Consider the following 21808-nt stretch of genomic DNA (forward strand, 5'->3'; position numbering starts at 1 on the left):
TATTTTATCTCTTCTATCTCTGGTTATACTCCCTCTCTCATTCCTAATGTTTGGGTTTTATATTTTTATTAATTACCCTCATTGCAGATTTTTATTTTCATTTTTTGTCTTTTTCAAAGAATTTTCTCCTCTGTTTATATATCCATGCTAATGTTTTCTAATTTTTTTGGCTGCTGCTTTTGTCTTCTTTAATTCTTCCTATTTTTTATTTTTTCCATATCCTTTAATTGAAAATTTTTATGCTTTAATAATCTGTCTTCATTATACATCAAACCTATTATTAATATAAATTTCTAAGCCTATATTATTTTATTGCTTTGAATTCTTATTTGGCTCATGGTGGATACTGTGCTGACCACTGAAATAACTCCTTTAGCATTGAAGTTCTTATTTAATCTCTTACAAAAACATTTTCTCATATTATTACAATGCTATTGTCATTACAATGCATCACACTGAATAATAATTCTCTGACAAAAACTAATGCCTAGTCCATATTCAGATTTCTCTAATGGTTCTCAAAAATGATTTTTCATAGTTGGCTTCAAATCAGGGTCCAAGCAAGGTCCACACACCATATTTGGTCGTTGCGGCTTTTAAATCTCCTTTCATCCAGAGGAATCCCTCCTCTTGCTCCCTAATTTTTTTCATGCCATTGTCTTATTGAAGAAACCCGGTCAGCTGTATAGAATATCACATTCTAGATTTATCTGTTTTCTTTCTAGTCACGTTTAATTTGTTACTCTTCCATGTTTCGTGTAGTCTTGAAGTTAGTTCTGAAGGCTTGATTAGGTAGATGCAGGTTAATATTGTCACTAGAATCCTGGAAAGGTGGTACTGTGTACTTATTGCCTCACATCAGGATCACAGATTAACTGGTCTTCCCAATATTAGTAATGCTAAAATTGGCCAATGGTTTTAGATGGTTATTAGCCTGATCTTGTTAGTGCCAATTTCCCTACGAGTCTTTCACTGGATAGTTTTGATCCATAGATCATTGTTGCCCAAATCCATTATTAATCAGGACTTACAATATAGTTATTTTTCTAACTCTATCATTCCTTCTGTATTTATTATCTGAAATTCTTCTATAAAGTAGAATTTTCCGTATTAACTACAACTATTGGGTTACCTCGAAATATAATTTGAAGCACATATGCAATGGAGTCACAGACAAGATCCATGAGGACAGGAATTTATTTTGCTTTACTGATGACTCTCCAGTACCCAGACCAGTGCCTGGCACTGGTAGGCCTTCATTAGATAATTGTCGAAGTCAAAATAAATGTTCAATTCTTCCCCTTTAATTACTAATTTTCAGAGTTAGGAGTTGGTATCTTTTATTTATTTGCGGACTTCATATTTTACTAAAAACTTTTATTTATAAAGAGACTTTTATATTTTTAATTGCTTTAGTCAGTTCACAGTCATTCTTTTTGATGCTCACGTTGCCTCATCCTTGATCACTGGGAACTTCTCTGAGATGGCTCCTGTATCCTCTGCCATGATCCCGTTAGCCTTTGATAGCATCCATGCATTTCTGCAGAAGATGATCCTGGCTCATCTCTACATTCCTACCCCATACTTGGTCGGGAGCCACAGTTCCTTAAAATAGAGAGTGATGGGCAGGGACCACCATTATGATGTTGATATTGCTTGTTGTTCATGGGCCGTCATTGTTTCTAGACCTTCCTAGTGGACAGAGCTAAGACATATATTTTTGGATGAGAAAACAGGCCATATTGATATTTCTAATTCAAATGTAACATTGCACAGTTTTTATTTAACTTCTTTGATTTTGTACCTATATTTCTTTTAAACTGAAAATATTTATTTCTAAAATATTAACTTAATATCATTTGCTTTGTCCTATAATGTACAGAAAATACTTTCAGAATTATATTTAAAGTAGTAATATTACTAGTGGTAAGATTACTCAATGAAATCGAGAATTCTGTCTAGTTCTAATTGACAATATATTCCACTAAGAATGTGCAGTTAAAATACTGTACTCCAAAGTTAATTGAAGTAATTTTTTGTGTATGGTTATGTCACCAACTTGATACTCATTTAGATTTATTTGTTCCAGTCTGGGACAACTTTTAGATTAATTTTTCATTTTTTATTTAATTTTATGTTTTTTATATGTAAAGGAACTATTGCTTCTGAAGATAAAATTATACGATGTCTCATTACCATCCTTTCCTTGTTATGCAAGGTGCAAGACTGAAATTAACCCTGGGTTCTCACCTTGGATTGTCTGGAAGATGAACTAGCTAGGCTCTCCTTTTTCTTGATGGGATGACAGCACCTATGAAGACTTAAGGCCAACTGCAAAATTAGAGGGAATACCATCTGTAGAGAGAGTTTACATAATGCAGCTTTATTCTGGAAGCTACAAAACACTTGAAAAATTAAAGATCTCTCCTTTGGGATAAGTCTTTCAAGTAATTTTCTCTAGAAGTGAACATAGTATAGTTTTTTTAAATCTACATTTCAAAATTATACTTCATAAAATTTTCTAGGATATATCTAGGTATGGGTCTTTTTACTGATTTTTTTTTTTTTCTATGAAGGAGCAACTTACAGTGAACTATTTGTCCCGTTCATTGGCCTTTTGGGTGAGAAATTAGGGCTGAAGAAGGGTTGTTTTAAAATGCAGGTTTTATTTTTAATCAGGTACGGCAAGGCCAAGAGATTAGGAGATGACTTCCATTGAAAAGACAGTTTGTTACAGTTCCCAAGAGGAGGGGACACGCCACACCATGCAGGGCCACACCGGGAAGCACCAAGGTCAGTCAGGAGCCATGAGTGGGGAGAAAGCCTGGGCAGGGATCTCTTCTGTAGTTTCCATGAAAAAGGCAAGGCAAGGCAGGGTAAGCCAGATTAGGATTGGCTAGTTTGAGTAATTTCAGCCAGTTCTGGGAAATAGGAGCTGTCTCTAGTTGTCTAGTACTTGGCCATGGGATGGAGCAGAGGAATATTGCCTCCTAGAGTGGAAGAGTAGGAGCAAGTGGTTCAAAATTTATGCTCTAGATTAGTTGGTTTGCATGTGAAATGAGTAGGAATTATGTACCTATGTCTAGGAATTAGCCAGCCCTGATGGGGCAGTCCCTCTTAGGTCAGCAAGGCCACAGATGCCAAAGCATCAAGAATACAGAAAATAAGAAAGTACAGTTCATACAAGGGATACCTGCCATTCCTGATCCCATGATTTCCTGGCAGGAAAAAAGTAAACCAGCTCAGAGGTAGCTGGCTTATGCTTGCAGATGGTCACGGGATTCATTTCAGGAGTTTCCTCTTGAAAGGGACACTGGCTCTTTCTTCAGGCATGGGTATGTCAGTCAAGGGCAAGCCAGTGGTTTGATAGAGAATTCAGTTCTGGCTTTTGTGCTTGTCTTGGGTTCCTCAAGTTTTCATGTAACCAGGAAGCTCACCAGCCCACCAATGCTGTCAGATTGGGTACTGCCTATAGCATCTGGTTTAGTCTCCTTCTGGTGGATCACAGGAGTCACCAAGACAAATCAGAGACTCAGCCTTCTCCGATAAAGGAAAATTATTTGTTAGTTGGGTACAGTCTGAGGGCTAAATGATGGTGGGAGTTCCTTTATGGCCCATGGATTGTGACCTTTCTCTGTTGCTCTTTTACCAAGTGTGCTTGACTGTTGTCCCATATCTTGAACACAGGCAGAAACAGAGGACACCAGTTATTCAGCCTCATTGGTCAGGCAGCTCTGCAGGACACTGTCCATAACTGGAGGTTCAAAGTAGATCCTTGTTTGACTCTATTCTCATAGCCTCTATAGAGAAGGTATGTCCTTCTCTACCTGCTATCAAATGTCAATTATTGTTAAAGGTTTGGGTGGTACATCGAGGGGTGTCTCATCTTTTGTGTATGTTTAAAAACTCTATAATAAAAAGGTTTTAAAAAATGAAACAGGTTTACACCACTAGGTTAGCTACTTAAAAAAATAGAAAATAAGTGTTGGCAAGGATGTGGAGAAATCGGAGCCCTTGTGCATTTTTGGTGGGAATGTAAATGCTACAGTGATTATAGGAAGCAGTATGACAGTTCTTCAAAAAATTAAAAACCAGCAATTCCACTTTTGGGTGTATACTCCCAAAGAAGTGAAAACAGGGATGCAAGGAGATATTTGTACACTTACATTCATAGCAGCATTATTCACAATAGCCAAAAGGTGAAAGCAATGGATGAGTGGATAAACAAAATGTATATACATGCAGTGGAATATTATTCAGCTTTAAAAAGAAAGAAAATTCTGACATATGCTCCAACATGGATGGACCTTGAGGATATTATGCTAAGTAAAATAAAGCAGTCACAAAAAAAGACAAATACTGTTCAATTCCACCGTGTCAAACTTGACACCTAGAGTGTCAAATTCATAGACAGCAGAAACATTGCTAGGGGCTAGGGGAAGGGAGGAATGGAAGTTATTAATGGGTACAGAGTTTCAGTTTTGCGACATGAAAAAAGTTCTGAAAATGGTTAATGGTGATGGTTGCACGGCAATGTGAATGTACTTTGTACCACTGAATGTACCACTGAACTGCACAGTTAAAAATGGTTAAGATGGTAAATTTTACGTTGTGTATTTTACAATTTAAAAAATGAATCAAGTTTAACTACCCTCTAAAGTTAAACATAAGCCTACCACATGAGTCAGCCATTTCACTCCTAGGTATCTGCTCAAGAATGCAAACTCCTATAAATAAAATAGAATGATGCTCTGCTTTCAATTATGGCTCAACTTTCAATGCTCATCATCATCAAGATCAACTCAATCGATCGGATCGCTCCCCAATCCCCTCAGATAGACAATATCCGACAAGACTCTTTCATCTATTCAAAAGTCAAAACAAAATCGCTCGATGAATCTATAGTGGCTCAAAAATAAATAAATAAAAAGTCTCAGGAAAATCAGAAATAAAAATAATAATAATAATAATAATAATAATAATATATGAGAGAGAGAGAGAATGAATGACTAAAAAGGTCCAAGAAGGAACTTTCTGGGTCGGTGAAAGTGCTCTATTTATGTTGATGGGGGTATTGATTCTACAGGTATATATAGTCAAAACTCATAAAACTGTATACTTAATATCTGTGTATCACTATATGTAATTTATACTTCAACATAATTAGTGTTAAAAAAAAGTCGTCTCCTTTTCTTCTCTCCCCCCTGGGATCAGTGAAGCAAGTACAGAAAAAGTAATGTGGTTTTTATACTGTTCTCTGTGCTTTGATGTTTATCGTTTTTAAAAAACAACTGAATCTCATTTCTCATGAGCAAGTTTGCTTGTAATAAAACAAGGACTGCAGGTCCTGCTGGCTGGCATAGCCCCCGTCGTCTGTGTCACAGGCAACAAAGAGGGAAGTGAGAGAGCAGGTGTGAGCTTTCTATAGCTGGACAGCATCACACTGGGACAAGTGATAGTTCTGGAAGGTGGCATGAATCAAGAGAAAGGTTGCTTAGTGAACAGCAGGCCTCAGCATTATCTTTGGTATCAGTGAAAAGCTGGTTTCCCTGGCAACAGAGGCCTACTTAATGAATGGTGCTGAGCAACAGGCATGAACATGTCCACAGCAAGTGTACATAGAAAAAGGATGCCTCCTCACCAAATGCTCCTTTTTAGTCTGCATATTCAGGTTCATTAAAAAATCAGAAAATGCCAGAAGACATAATAAAAAACTGTGGTGCCCTCACTCTTCTCCTCCTTCATTGCTTCATTGCTATCTCTGGTAATAACCACTTTAACCTTTTCTTTTGGTTTCATATATCTCTATATATCACTAACTCAATTTATCAACGCTAAACATGGTCTCTATTGCCTATTGTGGTAAATAAGGACTTAGAGAATTCATACCACCTCATTTCTCCCTGTTTTGTCTCACTTTTTCACAGTTGTATTGGTTTTCTGTTGTTTACTTTTACAAATTTAGATTCTATTCTTAAACTATTTGTGTTTCCTCTGTCAATTTTCACCAGTGTCTCTTGGCTCTGCCCCTGCCCCTCCTCCTACTTCCACCTTTTAGTTCCTCTGCCCATCCACCGGGGTTAGGGGACTCCACTTTTATATTTATATTGTCAAAGCTGAAAAAATTTATAACATTCTGTTCAGAAATCATTACTATCTCCCACAGATGGTCTCTAGGTGGATGATAGAAGTTTAAAATTAATAAATCATTGTGATATATTATTACATTTTCTCCTGTACTTACGATGTCACAAACCTCAACGGACAATGTTCCTAGCAAATCATCAAATGGATTATTTTCTTGAACTACCACAGTTGCTCAAATTCATACCACATTTTAGTTTGCTTCAACTTTAGGTTATAACTTTCCTATCTTCTTGGAATGTTTTTATTACCCCCTCTCCCCAAATTGGGAAAAGTAAAAGTCTTTTCATCATAGCACCGATAGTTTCTTTTTTATTCTAAAATAGCTCAGGGTCTATTCCAGAATTCTTAAGGACATCTTTTTGGAGCCCACTGACCTATTTTAATTTAGACAGATTTCTTTCAAAATCTGCTGCAAGATATTACTTTGGAATTTTTTTCATTAAATTAACAAGGTTAGTTCTAATACTTCTTGTTTTCTATGTACTCCTCACACTTGATTTCCTGGCCAACATCTCCAATTATCTCCTTCAGAAAGGGTAAATAGTAGGTAAACACTCTGAATCTTTACAAGTATCAATTTAGCTTTATTCTTTTCTCAATCTTGATAAGCTAGTTTGGCTAGGTATTGATTTCTAGTTCAAAATTGTTTTTCCACAGAAGGTATACTCTACTAATTCGTTAAAAATTTTTAATTGTGAAATAGAATACGTACACGGAGAGGTGCGTAAACACAAATGTGTATCTTACTGGGTTGTCATAAATACCCATATAAGCACAATCCAGGTCATAAAATAAAATTTGTCAAAACTCTAGAAGTCTACAACACTACTCTCCACCCCCAAGCTCATAGGCCCTTTTCCGATCACAGTGCTGCCCTTCCTTCTTAGAGATATCCCAATTCTTTTATAAAAATAACTTTTTTTGCTTTAAGAAAATGTTATCACATAAGTATGCATCTCTAAACAGTCTAGTGTTGCTTATTTTGAGCTTCATATAAATAGAATACAGTATGTATTATTTTACATCTGACTTCATTTGCTCAAAATTATATTTTGAAATTCATACATGTTGCATGTAACTGTAGCTTGTTCATTTTTATTGCTGTGTAGTATTCCACTGGACAAATCTAACACAATGTATTTATTTATTCTACTATTGATGAGTATTTGGGTTGTTTCCACTTTGGGGCTATTGTGAATAATGCATGTGTTCTGGTGCTGATGTGTAGGAGAATTTTTGACTGTTCTAACAGTTACTGATATAACATTTTTAAAATCTCTCACCAGGATTGTGAATGTTTCTTCGTGGGTCTGACAACTTCTGCTTTACGTATATGGAGGCAGTTATTTGGCACACACACATTTAGAATTGTTCATTCTTCCTGATGAACATTTTGTCATAGTGAAGTGGCCCTCCCTAATACTTTTTTGACCTAAATTTTGTTTTATCTAATATCGAGCTAGAGCAACTTTCCAAAAGTTTCCATTTTAGCCATTTTAAAATGTACAACTCAATGGCATATAGTGCATTCACAATCACCACTATTGTTAATTGGTGGTCATTGGCATCAATTCACCACCAACAGGAATCCCCAATTTGGGGTGCAATGAATAAAGAAACTTGATTCAGTGCCAACAGCTCAGTTGTGACACAGTATGGCTATGGAACAGATAATATTATAGCTCAATTTTGACGCCTCACGGCTGTGAGGCAGCTTTAGGGGATATGGCCCTGGGCGAGGCCCCTCTCTGCCCGGACTGCTCTGCTCTTCTCTCCTCTGATCCACTGAGATGTCTTTGGTGTTTCAGCTCCAGTTTGGGAAACTCAGTTTTTAAACTCCAGTGGAAATGGGAAGTATGCTTCCCAAGTTACAGGGGAGCTGACTTATATAGACAGAAGTCCCTGCCTTTGATCCCTGATTGGTCCATCCTCATGCAAATGAGGACTCCAAATCCTGGTAGTTTGGTCCAAAAGTCACTGTCCTGATTGGTCAGAATAGAGCTGCTCTGATTTGTCTGTGAAGATGCTGATGGGGATATAGCTATGTAGCTCCAATTGGATGGGGACAACCTCAGTCCTATTAGTTGAAATATAATTCCTGGAGCTCCTTTATAAGCGCTAGCTCAGATGGCAGGAACACGGTATAGTCAGACACATAGTCAGACACGGTATAGTCAGTGCAGGAGGGAGGCAGCTTTAGTGCAGGCTTTGTCCTAAAGTGCAATTTGTGTGATAGATCCTTGTGTACAAATGGCTGCTAGGTTCTGTTTTTTAAAGTTGAGCCCAGTTAGCCACCAGGAGCCCTTCTTAGTAGGTATCTTCTTTCTCAGGTTCCATACTACCTTGGTCCAGATCTTTTTCAGCATCCCAAATAGAAATTCTCTGCCCATTAAATAACAAGAGCTCTTCTCCCTTTCCCCTCAGCCTCTGGTAACCATTATTCTACTTTTTGTCCTTATGTATTCGAGTACGCTAGATACCTCACATAAGTGGAATCATAAAATATTTGTCCTTTTGTGTATGGCTTCTTTAATTTATTTTTGGAGCTTTAAATAAACTTGCTTTAAGCTATCATCTCCACATAACTGCACTAAGCAGAGACTTTTAAAAAACACTTGTAATGTGTAAGGCTCTGTAGAGGAAGCAAAGATGAATAAACCTCTGTGCTAGAGCATTTACCCACTAGTTAGGAGGAAAACACAAGACAAGGACTAAGCATCAGGGAGGGTTGTGAAATGAGTGACTGGTCTTCCTTTTGCTTGACCTCAGCTGATGTAAAGAAAATTTGTGTGTGATATTTAAATGCCAGTAAGTTGGATCTATAAACGTACTAGGCTTGAGTCGGGTGTCCCCTTGGAGGGAGGTAAAATCTGAACCTGTAGCCTAGTGGTGTAATCGCACACGTCTGCCTCAAGGTGGCGGCATACTGAAATGAAAGCAGCAGCTCCAAGAGTAACAAGTCCCTCTAGGACGGATTCTGGGGAAAAGAATCAACAACGATCTTATCACCATTGAAAACAAAACCCTTTACAAGTGCTGCACTGCTCAAGGTGGCTGTCAGCAGGGTGCTGGAAGTACTTTCTTATTCTTATCATCCCATGGCCTCAGTTGTCTGTACACAGCCCTCCCCCACAGATACCCTTTAAACATTAAGAACTTCCCATTACAATTGCTTAATTTCGTTTGTTGTCTTACTACCCCTGCCATTAGAGCCCACCACAGGCTTACTGTCTTCTGAATCTTTAGTTTCATTTCTGAATTGTTCTTCTTTTGCTCCACCCTCTTCTCCATGAGAATCAGTTTCACAGTTCAAATGCAAATTTCTCGGTCATCCTGATGAATGTAATTTTGCCCCATTCCTAATCTCTTATATAATAAACATTGTCAATAAACTTGTCATAAATACCATTTTGGAATTCGATCCAGTAGCTTCACGACATTGGTTTTATTACTGATACGTATTGTTTATTCATTCCACAAGCATCGTGTCAGCTAAGTGCCAGAGAGCTGGAAACAGAATAAACAAGATAAGATCCGAGACTTCGAGGTGCTCGCTGTCTAGTGGTAGAAGACAAGTAAACAGTTCTGAAATAATGTCATATAGGCTGTAACCAAAACATGAATAAGGGGCAGTGAGCAGGAAAGGTGAAAATGGTCAGTCCAGGCTTACTCACGGGAGGTGATAATAGAGATGAGTCATATGAGGAGTTTTGGCGTTTACCAGATGCGGGAGGGTGGAAAGCTATATCAGGCTGCAAAAATAACAACATAGGAGAAAACACCATTAGTTTCTCAAACTGGGAAGTTCAGTGAGGTCAGGGCAAACCACGTGTGGGGTAGCTTCCGCTTGCCTCAGCTGGCCAACCTGATCTGGTATAGATGTTTAGTTTGATTAGTGGCAATAAACCTGGCTGACCTATCTGGACTGTCTGGCTGGGTTGCTTTTGGTGGGCATTGTGTTAACATTTTGAATTAGTTAAGTAGGAACTTCACATAATAAAATTAAGATTTCTGGTTTCTGTAAAAAAACACATTTTTGACATTAAGCCTGCTTTCTTTATGGCAACAATCAGCGGGAGCCACTTTAGAAGGAGCCTGGCTGTCCCAGTTTGCTGCAGACCTTACCTCACCCTGGTACTTACACCTGGCCAGATATACCCAGTTGTGATATTCCCCTGGCCCCTGTAGGTACCCGAATTTGTGATCTCTGCTTTGACCTCCCACCCCAGCTACAGGTGTGGGCTAGGATTCTTAAGAAGCCTGGTGCAGATCCCCTTTACGGAGTTGGTGAGGAAGAAGAGGGAGGGAGAAGAAGCAGGAGCTAACACAGTCACCTAGGTTGGTTATGTAGAGGGTCACTCAGAGGTCCCACCCTTGGCAGACAGATGGGTCAGAGCTAAGGAGGAGAAATGAGGCAGCAGTCCACTCCTGTGGTTGGAACCTACCTGAGGAACAAAGAGAGTGATGAATGAACATGCCCCAGACCCATCCCTTGGACATTAATCCTGATCTGTGAGGGTATGAGTGATAGGTCCACCCCTGACCATCATGGAGGCTGGCACAATAGTATAAATGGAGATCTGCAGCCCACAGCCTGCCCTCTTCATAGTCCCATCTCTGTCGCATAGCACGAGGTGAACTTGTGTATAGATAAGTTCAATAGAACAAATGGAGATCCCAACAAGTTCATTCTGTCACAGCCTCTCATGCTCCTGGCAAACAGCTGCCCCTTAGCTATCCCTTGGTCTAGAGGTGTGCACACCAGAAGCTTGGTCCACTCTTAGGAGGACAGACTCAAGAACTAGGCTTGGCCAGACCCTGAAAGCAGTCTAAGAGCCATCTGGGCAGGGAATTATGGCCCAGATCACAGTGTAGAAGGAAAATGTGAGCTCTGGATGGGCACATCCCTATAGGCCAGTGGACTCCTCTTCCCCTAGGGAGAGGTGTGGGCAGAGGAGAGCCAGAGTCCTGGACCTTCTAAAGCTCAGGACCAGGGCTGAAGTGTTAAGCACAGAGATGCCCTTAGGTTACCTTAGATAATGACGTCTATATTCATTTGCTAGGACTGCTGTAACAAAGTACCACAAGCTGAGTGGTTTAAAACAACAAAACTATTCTCTCATAGTTCTGGAGCCTAGATGTCCGACAAAATCAAAATGTCAGCAGGATTGGTTCCTTCCGAGGGCTCCAAGGGAGAATCTGTACTTCTCTCTCCTAGCTTCTGGTGACAGCCGGCAATCCTTGGCATTCCTTGCCTTGAAATGCATCATTCTAATCTAGGCCTGCATCTTTACATGACATTCTTTCCATGTCTCTGTGTCTTCATATGGCCATCTTCTCGTAAGGACACGTCACATTAGATTAGGGGTCCACCCTACTTCAATATGACTTCATTCTAAACAATTACATCTTCAACAACCCTATCTCCAAATGAGTTCACATGCTGAGGTACAGGGGATGGGCACTTCACATATATTTTTTGTTGTTGTTGGGGTCACAGTTCAACCTACAGCAGGGTCTACCATGAGATCAGGTAGTAACAAAGGAGGTGAGACTCATAGGTTCACAGAAACCATCTTTCAGCCGGGCCTCCTACAGCTCCTACTTTAGAACAAGGTGGATGTTTCCTCAGAATAGCTTGGTTCTCACTGACTCTTGCTAACAAGCATTTACTGATCATCAAATGTCATGGTGCCCCAGTCTCCCTGCATCTGCTTTTTTTTTTTTAGGCTAGGCAACCCTTTGTTTGACCTCACAGACTGCAAGGACCTTGTCAGCTTACAATCCCTTATTTTTTATTTTTTTATGCCTACAGCACCTGGTCTTCCTAGGTGGTCTCACCATCCAAGTACTAACAAGGCCCGACTCTGCTTAGCTTCTGAGATCAGAAGGGATCGGGCTTGTTCTGAGTGGCATGGCCGTAGACTCCCTGCATCTGCTTTGATCACTCCTGCTGCTTTCCAAACCAGCTGCCTTCACTCTGTGCATCTTTTTCTCTATCGGATGCCATTGGCTGACTCTGGCCCTCGTGGCCTGTATGGCTGCTCTTTATCAATATTTTTCATGTTTTGCTTCTACTACCAGTTGCCCTGGCTCTCCACTCTAACCTCTAGTCAAATTGCTGGACATGGTCAAGTCCAGAAAATCACTGTGGTTCCTGTTAGCATAGCCTTCTCACTGGTTTGCCTTAGTAGGAACTGGCTAGTTTACCTTGGCTGCCCTTGGGATAGGAACCTGGTCCAAGGAGCTGTAACCAGGTCCTGTGGTACAAACCACGGCCAGTTAGCAGGCAGGAAGCAGCCCTAGGTGATTTATTAGCAAATTGCTAAGGGGAGGACAATTGCTCACTCCTTCTTCAAAGGCAAAGGTTCCCAACTTTGGAACTATTGACACTTTGGGCCAGGTGACTCTTTGCTGTGGGGAACTGACCTGAGCATTGTAGAGTGTTTAGCTGCATCCTCTACCTAGTAGATGCCAGCAGCACCCTCTTCCCCTTCCCACCAAGTTGTGATAATCAAAACGTCTTTGCCAAATATCTCCTGAAGGAAAATTACCCCTGGTTGAGAACCACCATTCTAAGGGCATGGGATTAGGCTGTTCAGGTGAGTGTAGTCAGGAATCAGGAGTGTGAGTATAAAGGCTACTGATTATAGTATATCTGCCTCTGCCAAGGCTGACTCAGAGGCTTAGAGGGTCAGCTCCTATTGTGAAAGGGGATTGGATGGAGCATTGGCGGGCTCAGATGTGAATAGATGTGTTCAATCAGAGTGGGGAAACCAAAAAAGATACTTGTGTTTGTGTGTGTTTTGTAGCTGCATGAGGTTGAATGAGCATTGGTTTACTCTTTGTGTATACATGTCTGAGAATGTGCCATTCTTGGTGTTGACATAGGTATCCGTGTGAGGGTGTGTATAACTGTATGTCTTCATGTAGGACTATGTAGTACACACTACTCCTCCTCCTATGTTATCAGAATAGATTAGTGTCATATATAGCACACATAATTGGTATTTTCAGAGTGCTACACAGGGTAAGAATTAGCTCTACTAAAGTTGAAATGAAAACAGAATTTGCTTCAGAATGGTTTCTCCTGTTGTGTAGACCTGCCTGCCTCTAGGTATATGTAATGTGTCATGAATGGATAATGCCCTCAATGGTATCCAATGACATCATGCTTTAGCACCGGAATCCAGGGTGGACCAAGCTCAGGGTCCAAGAAGCACAGCCAAGCCCATTCTGAGCTTATCAATGTTTGCCTTCTTAGCCCTTTAACCAACTGGTTGTACGACAAACTGCTTAACCTTTCATTTCTTTAGTTTCGCTTTCTGTGAAACTGGATAATTTATATACTTCTTAGATAACTCTTTTGAGAACAACTTACATTATCATAAAGACTTAAAAAATAGTCTTACATAAATGTTTCGTGAAAGTGAATTGTGCTTCCTCCTTTCGTTGGTATTATGTAAGCTCTTCCCTTAAAAAAAAAATCAACTGATACTTATTTATGTACTCTATTTGTCTCTCTTACTTGGTTAGCAATCTGGGTACATAGGGTTAGGTCTGCATCTTTACTTGGTATAGTGGCCATTGTGGCCACTAGTGACTCCACAGTCATTTGTTTTCATTGATGTGTTTTGACAGTGGTGATTCTGGCCTGCTTAAGTCCCCGATGGGGTCTGTTAATTTTCGGTTTTCCAAGGTCATTGAAATGGGTTCTTGGACAGTTTCAAGGGAGAAGAGCTTGTCATTCTTGTCAACCAAGAAGCAAAAAAGATATATGGAGCAAGGCTCTGGCTCTTAAAACATAGTAAGGGACAAGCCACAGACTTAGAAGACACAGACCCATGGACACTCTCACCAGGTGGTTTTCTTGCTCTTTCAAAATAATATTCTTTTTTTCCTTCCAGCTTTATTGAGGTACTATTGAAAAATAAAATTGTACACATTTAAAGCATACAATATGATGATTTGATACATGTATACTTTGTGAAACAATTATCACAATTAACACATCCATCACTTTACATAATTACCTTCTTTTTTGTAGTGAGAATGTTTAAGATCTATTCTCTTAGCAAAATTCAACTGTACAGTATAGTATTATTAACTGTAGTCACCACGCTTTACATTATATCTCCAGAATTTATTCATCTTATGACTGAAGGCTTACATTCTTTGACCAGCATCTCCCCATCTCTCTTGGCCTCAGCTCCAGCCACTGGTAACCACCATTCTACTTTGTGTTTCTAAGAGTTTGGATTTTTTTTTTTTTCTTCTTTTGGTTCCACATGTAAGTGAGGTCATATAGTATTTGTTTCCTTCTGTGTGGCTTATTTCACTTAGCATAATGTCCTCTAGGTTCATCCATGTTGTTGCAAATGGTAAGATTTCCTTCTTTCTCTTGGCTTAATACTATTTCATTATATATGCCTGTCTGTCTGTCTGTCTGTATGTGTGTGTATGTATGTATGTATGTATGCATGTATGTGTATATATGTATGTATGTATGTATGTATGTATGTATCTATCTATCTATCTATCTATCTATCTATCTATCTATCTATCTATCTATCATTTCATTATCTATCATCACATTTTCTTTGTCCATTCATCTGTCAGTGGACAGTTAGGTTGTTTCCCCATTCCCTATCTTGGCTATTGTGCATAATGCTTCAATGAACATGCAAAGACAGACATCTCTTTAAGATACTGATATTGTTTCTTTTGGATATATACCCAGAAGTGGGATTGCTGGATCATACAGTTCTAATTTTATGTTTTTGAGGAACCTCTGTGCTGTTTTCTATAGTGGCTGTACAAGTTTACGTTTCTACTACAGTACACAAGGGTCCCCTTTTATTCACATCCATATCAACACTTTTTCTTTTTTGTCTTTTTGATGACAGATATTCTAACAGGTGAGGAGTGATATGTCACTGTGGTTTTGATTTGCATTTCCCCGATGATAGTGATGTTGAACACCTTTTCTTGTACTTGTCTTCTTTGGAAAATGTCTACTTAGTTTCTTTTCCTATTTCTGAAGAAGATTCCCCCCACCGCATTGAGTTGCTTAAAGCCTATTTTGTCTGATATAAGTATAGCTATCCCTGCTGTCTTTTGGTTTCCATTTGTGTGGAATATCTTTCCATCCCTTCACTTTGTGAGTTTTTAAAGCTGAAATGAGTCTCTTGTAGGCAGCATATAGTTAGGTCCTGTTTTTTAATCCATTCAGCCACTCTATGTCTTCTGGTTGGAAAATATAATGCATTTACATTTAAAGTAATTATTGATAGGTAAGGATTTACTAATGCTATCTTATTAAATGATTACTGGCTGTTTTGTAGTTCCTTTGTTCCTTCCTTCATCTCTTGCTGTCTTTCTTTGAGAAATGATGATTTTTCCATAGTGTTATGTTTTGATTTTCTTTATCTTGTGTGTATCTACTGTAGATTTTTGCTTTGGGGTTAACCATGAAGCTGACACAAAATATCTTACAGCTTTAACAGTATACTTTAAGCTGGTAACAACCTAATTTGAATTGCATACAAAAACTTTACCCTTTCACCCCCCTCAATTTATGTTTTGATGTTATAATTTACATTTTTATATTGTATATCCATTATTGCAGCTGTAGTTGTTTGAAATACTGTTGCTCTTTAACATCTATACTAGAAGTGATTAACACACTGCCCTATTATAGTATTAGAGTATTCTGAATTTGATTATATACTTACCTTTATTTTATATTTTTATGTTACTTTAGTATTTCTTGTGAGGAAGGCCTAGTGGTGATGAACTCCAGCTTTTGTTTGCCTGGGAAAGTACCTCTCCTTCGTTGCTGAAGAACAGCTTTTTGGGCCAAGTAGTTTTCTTTGGCAGTTTTTTTTTTCTTTCAGAACTTTGAATACATCATCCCATTCTTTCCTGACCTGCAAAGTTTCTGTTGAGAAGTGTGCTGATAGACTGATAAGGGTTCCCTTGTATGTGAGGAATTTCTTTTTTCTCTTCCTGCTTTAAAAATTCTTTTTCTGATTTCAGACAGTTTTATTGTAATGTGTCTTAGAGAAGATCTCTTTAGGCTGAAACTTTTGGGGTACCTACAAGCTTCATGAATTTGGAATTCCAATCTCTCCCTAGATTTGGGAAGTTTTCAGCCATTTTTTTCATTAAATAAGCTTTCTTTCCCCTTCTCTCTCTCTTCTCCTTACACAATAATGTGTAAATTGTTTTTCTATAATTCATATAAATTTTCTTTACTTTCATTCTTTTTTCTTTGTTCTCCTCTGACTGAATAATTTCAAATGACTTCTCTAAGAGATCACCAATTATTCTGCTTGATCAACCTGTTTTTGATAGTTTCTATTGCAGTTTCCATTTCATTCAGTCTTGAATATTTTTTCTCCAGTGGTGTGCTGGAACTTCTCCACTGGACTCCTGGACTTCCACAAAGGCACTGTCATCCTCAGATGATTGTCAAAATTGGTATTCTTTGAGAGGAAGATGGTAGAAAACTCCTGTTCCACCATATTACTGATGTCGAGGTTAATATATTCTTTAAATCAACATTCAACCTGCCCACAGAGGACACGCTAAACAGTGCATGGGTTAAGACAGAGGAGGAAGACTCTGCTGGAAGGTCAGCCTCTCCTCTGTGGTCCAGAGAATTTCATCTGTGACCTGACTCTTCACATACCCAGCTCGGCACAAGCAAAGCCCTACAATTAACAGAATCCTCCCTCTTTGGAAAGCAGCTGAGTGACCATCTATTGTTAATGAACTTGTCCTTTAGGGTGCTCTTTACCCTTCCTTCCCCACCCCTCAAAGCCAAATGGTGTTTCCAAATACACTTTACATAAAACTCTCCCCAGGGATACAAACTTCTCCATCTTATTAGCTTTCTAGCAATGTTTTGGGGCTCCTTAGAGGTGAATAACATCTGGGCAGTTGCCCAAATGAATTACCCTTTGATCTGGCTCTGCAATCTAGGGCCATAAGGGAAAGATACATGGTGCCACAGAGCAAAAGCATAGCAGAGGTGTGGAATGGGAGAAGTTGCGTTATTGAGTACATTCTCCAAAAGGAAGAACTTTTAACCATTTAAAAAATATATCAGAGGACAACAGTGAATAGAATACAAGTATTTGGTTTTATTTTCTCCTGAAATCCCACTAAAACTATAGTAAAGGGATTTTATAAAGGCATATGGAGAGGAAGGAGAGAATACAATAGCAACAGAAACTTGGACGCTGGAAAGCTATTAGAGAGTGGGAAACGACTTGGCGGACATAAGAGAAAAGTGTCTTGAATGATTGGCACAAGATATTTCTGGAAGTAGGAGTAAAGAAAGGGCCCCCAAATAAAGAATTTTGGTTAAAGTCTGTTTAAGAAGTGAAGGATCCTTAGATCCCACCCTAACTCAGTATAGCTGCCTGCTGCCCCTTCCTCACCTGGCAAAGGGGGCTTTGTTCCCTGGAGGAGGTAAAAAGGTGGATCTCAGGACTGGGAGACATCAGGAAGAGCTGAGAATAAAGGTATTATACTGTAAGCAGTCAACATGTATATACTGGATGCTGAGACCTGTAACTTCTCTACATCCCCTTGGTGCCCGTAATGTAGACAGCTAGACCTTTACCCTCCAAAAAGGAGACTGACTAATCTGACTTGGCCCAGAGGGAAGATCCAAAGGCCCTGATGTCAGAGATTCTTCATTTTAGTGGCTCACTGACCACTTGCAGCTAATAATCTCACTACATGTTCTGAATTTACAATTAGCTTTTATTCCACTCCCAACCCCACCTGCAACTCTTCTGCATCAAAAAATTTCCAACCTCACAAAAGTGGAGAGACAGATATAACAAACCTCCATAAGACCTATTATCCAGCTTCAATAATTATCAATATTTTGCTAATCTTTTAAATCTATATATCCACTTTTTGGGGGTTTGTTTTGCTTGAATATTTGAAGCAAATACCAGACACTATATCATTTCACTGGAGAGAGGAAAGAGAGAGACAGAGAGAGAGAGGGAATATCTTTAATAGGAAAAGAATTTTAAAAAGACATAACCACAATACCATTATCATACCCTACCAAATTAACAATTCCTTCATATCATTATAATACTCAGTCTGTATTCAGATTTCCCAGATTGTCTCAAAAACATTTTTACTGTTGGTTATAATCAGGACTCAAACAAGGTTAACACATTGTATTTAGTCGATATGTCCCTTAAATCTCATACTCTATTATAGTTACCCCTTCCTCTTCTCCTCATTTTTCATTGCCATTTTTTTTTGTTGTTGTTGTTGACAGCATCAAGTCATTTGTTTTGTAGAATTTTTCATATTATGAACTCGTTGGATTGCATCCTTGGTGTGTCTGTTTAACATATAGTATTTCTCTAAGTTATGTGCATTCTATGAACTGAAAGATACAGAGCAGGATTCCTAACCTTTTTATGTGTCATGGACCCTTTTAGCAACTCCTTCTCAGGGTAATATTTTTAAATATTTTTAAATAAAATGCATATAGTTACAAAGAAAACTGTATTGGACCATAATTCTCAAAATATTTTTTAAAATTTGTGATAAAATAATGTATCTTCTTTATTAACATTACATAGTTAAGACCTACTAGCAAGTTCTAATAATTCTCATAACTGTGAAATAGGTTTAAGCAAAAACAATATTTTGAGGTATCCACAATTGTAATGGGATATGAAAGAATCCACAATGTCATTGTCAACAAAACTTCAGGAACTGCTTTTTTTTGTAGTTTTTTGTTTATTTGTTTGCATTTGCCTACATTCATACTCGAAGACAACACTAAGTTTCAGTTAAAGGTTAGTGAAAATAAAAATGATAATTATGTTCTTATTCAAGTTCACAGAGTTCCTAAATAATATCCATAGATCATTGGTTAAGAACTGCTAGATTACAGGCTTGCTTAGATTCAGATTCAAATTTCTGGTGGTAAGAATTTGAGTTGCTCTGTGCTTCTTTTTGCATGTAATGAAAAAAGAGGCATGAAATGTCTGGCTGTCCCAGTTCAGTGATGTTAGAACAAATAAGTGGGATCAAAAAGAAATAGCCAGATCCAACCTTTCTCCGAGTGGTTTTACTACAAATGATCACTGATAGATGGGCTCCTACTCTTCAAATATGAGAAAGTAAGAAGAAAGAAGATTGTAAAGTACATGATGTAATTTTTTAAAATTTATGAGTTCATTAAAAAATTTTATTGGATACTTCGGTACCAAGTCTGAAAAATGGTAAACAAAGAGGGAAAGAATTTACTTTGCTTTTTCTATATGAACTGTTTTCCAGGCCAACCAAATAATTATAGATGGAAAGTTCTTTACTGAAGAATTCGAGCTAATAAACTGCAAAAAGAATGACAAAATTAGAAAAGTGATTTTTTTCAGTGCTTACTTGAACAATGGAAGCCCCTTTAAGTGGTACCTTCTCGACTTTCTAGGACAACAAAATACTCCAGGCTCAACTTGGTACATTTCTGTCTCTGACATGGAGATAGTGATTTCCTTTAAAGAGTTTTGGTTCCTTCGAGAGAGAAATGGCGTTTATAGATCACCTCCTGGCTATCACTTTTATTGAATCCAGCAACACCACAGCATATCAGGGATTGACGGAATGAGCAGAGCTACACAAGAAATGACCAGTTCATCCTGATATTTTCAATTCAGCTTTCAGATTACAAAATGTTTACTAACTTCTTTGATTTTATATTTCTTTTCTCTTACACTGAAAAAGCTTGGTTCTGAATGATGCTATAATTTCTTATTCTAATTTATACCGTCAGCTGATGGTCGTTGGTGCCACACAACTCAGTTGTGATACAGCATGGCTGTGAAAAGCTCATTAGTATTACAGATCAGTGATGAGGTGGCGTGGCTATGCCTCCAGTGTTTCAGTTCCAACTGGGGTAAACACACCCTTGAAAGACAGGGAAAATATGTTTCTTATGCCACAGCAAGCTGACTTATATAGACAGAGTCCCCGCCCCTGGTCCCTGATTGGTCCATCCTCATGCAACCGAAGATTCCAAATCCTCACAGTTTGATTGGTCCAAAAGTACTGTCCTGATTGGTGAGAATAGAGCTGCTCTGATTGGTTGGTGAAGATGTGGGTCTAGCTGAGCAGCTCTGATTAGACCCAGAAAGTCTCAGTTTCATTGGTTGAAGGATTCCAGGAACTCTTCTGTAAAAGGTGGTTCAGATGGCAGGAACACAGTGCAGGAAGGCAGTTCAATGCAGGTGGCAGACTCTTGTACAGGCTTTTCTCTGGAATGTGGTTTGTGTGAGAGGCCTCTGTATAGAAATGGCTGTGGTTTTTGTTGGTGTTTTTAATTTGAGCCGAGTTAGCCACCAAGATCCCTTCTTAGTAGGTATCTTTTTTCTCAGGGTCCACAATACACATTACAGAGTAACAAAAATACTACCAAATAATATTTTTAAGTACACATTTTTAAGAATGTTTTCAAAACATATCTGAATTACTTAGTAACAATAAGGCTATTAAATCCAAGATTTTTCTGTTGTTGTTGGTTCTTCTTTTTCCCTTAGAGTATATCCTGTTAGTCAAAAAACTGTTTTTTAAAGTCACTTAAAATAACTTTTGTATGGTTATGCTACCCACTTGACATATGGTTAAGTTCATTTGTTTCAGTACGTTTTCAGTTTTAGGAACTGTTTTTTAGAAATAGATTTAACTTTTCAATTGTGTTAAATGTTCACATGGTTCCAAAGTCAAAACTATAAAACAAGGTGTATTTAAAGAAGTCTAGTTGCCCTGTCTTTTCCCTCTACTCTGTTCCTCCTTACAAGTAACCATTTGTCCTAGTTTGGGTTTACCTTGTGTTGTTTCTTTTAGAATATATAAGCAAATGCTTAAAAATATTCACCTCTTCTTCATACTCTAAAGGTGGCATATGGTAAACATTGTTCTAACCTAGCTTTTTCTCACTTAACAGTATTTCATGGCCTTCATCCCCATAGTGTTATATAGCGATTCTCCTCACTTCTTTAGTACAACTGCATAGTTCTCTGTGGTGTGGGTATACCATGGTTTATTCAATGAGTTCTTTACTAATGGACATCTATGCCCCTGACCATAATCTTGAGAAAAATCCATAACAAGGAGAACAAAACAAAAACTATAAACAGAAAAAGAGCCTGAAGAATAAAAGTTATGTAGTGAAAACAAAATAAAGGAGATAAAAGGTTTGTAACCAAGAAAAAGAGAATGGGGTACTCCAACTAAGAGTGCAAACAATAAGAAAGAGCACTTGGAAAAATCAGAGTATGATATAAGAAATTAAAAAATGATTTAAGAAATAACAGAAGATAAAGTTGAAGAAACCTCCTAGAAACTAGAGTTAAAAAAGACAAAAAAGATGGAAAACAGGAGAGAAGTTATTTGAAATATCATAGGGAGCAGTCCTGGAAGTTCAATATTTGAATAATAAGATTTCCAAAAAGACAGAATAGGGAAAATGGAGAAGAAATAATCAACAAAATTATTCAAGATTATTTCCTAGAACGAAAGAGCTTAAGTTTCAATACTGAAAGAACTCATCCAATACACAGTGGAATGGATGAATGGGCCCACATCAAAGCACATCATTGTGTAATTTTGAAACACT

At 38.3% G+C, this 21808-nt stretch overlaps 1 protein-coding gene and 1 pseudogene across 2 annotated transcripts in view; one reads left to right on the forward strand and one right to left on the reverse strand.

Moving 5' to 3' along the window:
- Positions 1 to 19544, forward strand: part of EPM2AIP1 (EPM2A interacting protein 1) — a 28391-nt gene extending 8847 nt beyond the window's left edge. For both annotated transcript variants that reach the window (XM_039843369.1, XM_039843371.1), the window contains one exon: positions 16553 to 19544. The gene's annotated coding sequence lies outside the window, so the exon portion shown is untranslated. The remainder of the gene's footprint in view (positions 1 to 16552) is intronic.
- On the reverse strand, positions 11954 to 12073 carry LOC120586836 (uncharacterized; annotated as a pseudogene).
- Positions 19545 to 21808: the final 2264 nt, after the last annotated feature.

Source organism: Pteropus medius, unplaced genomic scaffold (genome assembly GCF_902729225.1).
Source record: "Pteropus medius unplaced genomic scaffold, Ma_sr-lr_union100, whole genome shotgun sequence".
NCBI lineage: Eukaryota > Metazoa > Chordata > Mammalia > Chiroptera > Pteropodidae > Pteropus > Pteropus medius.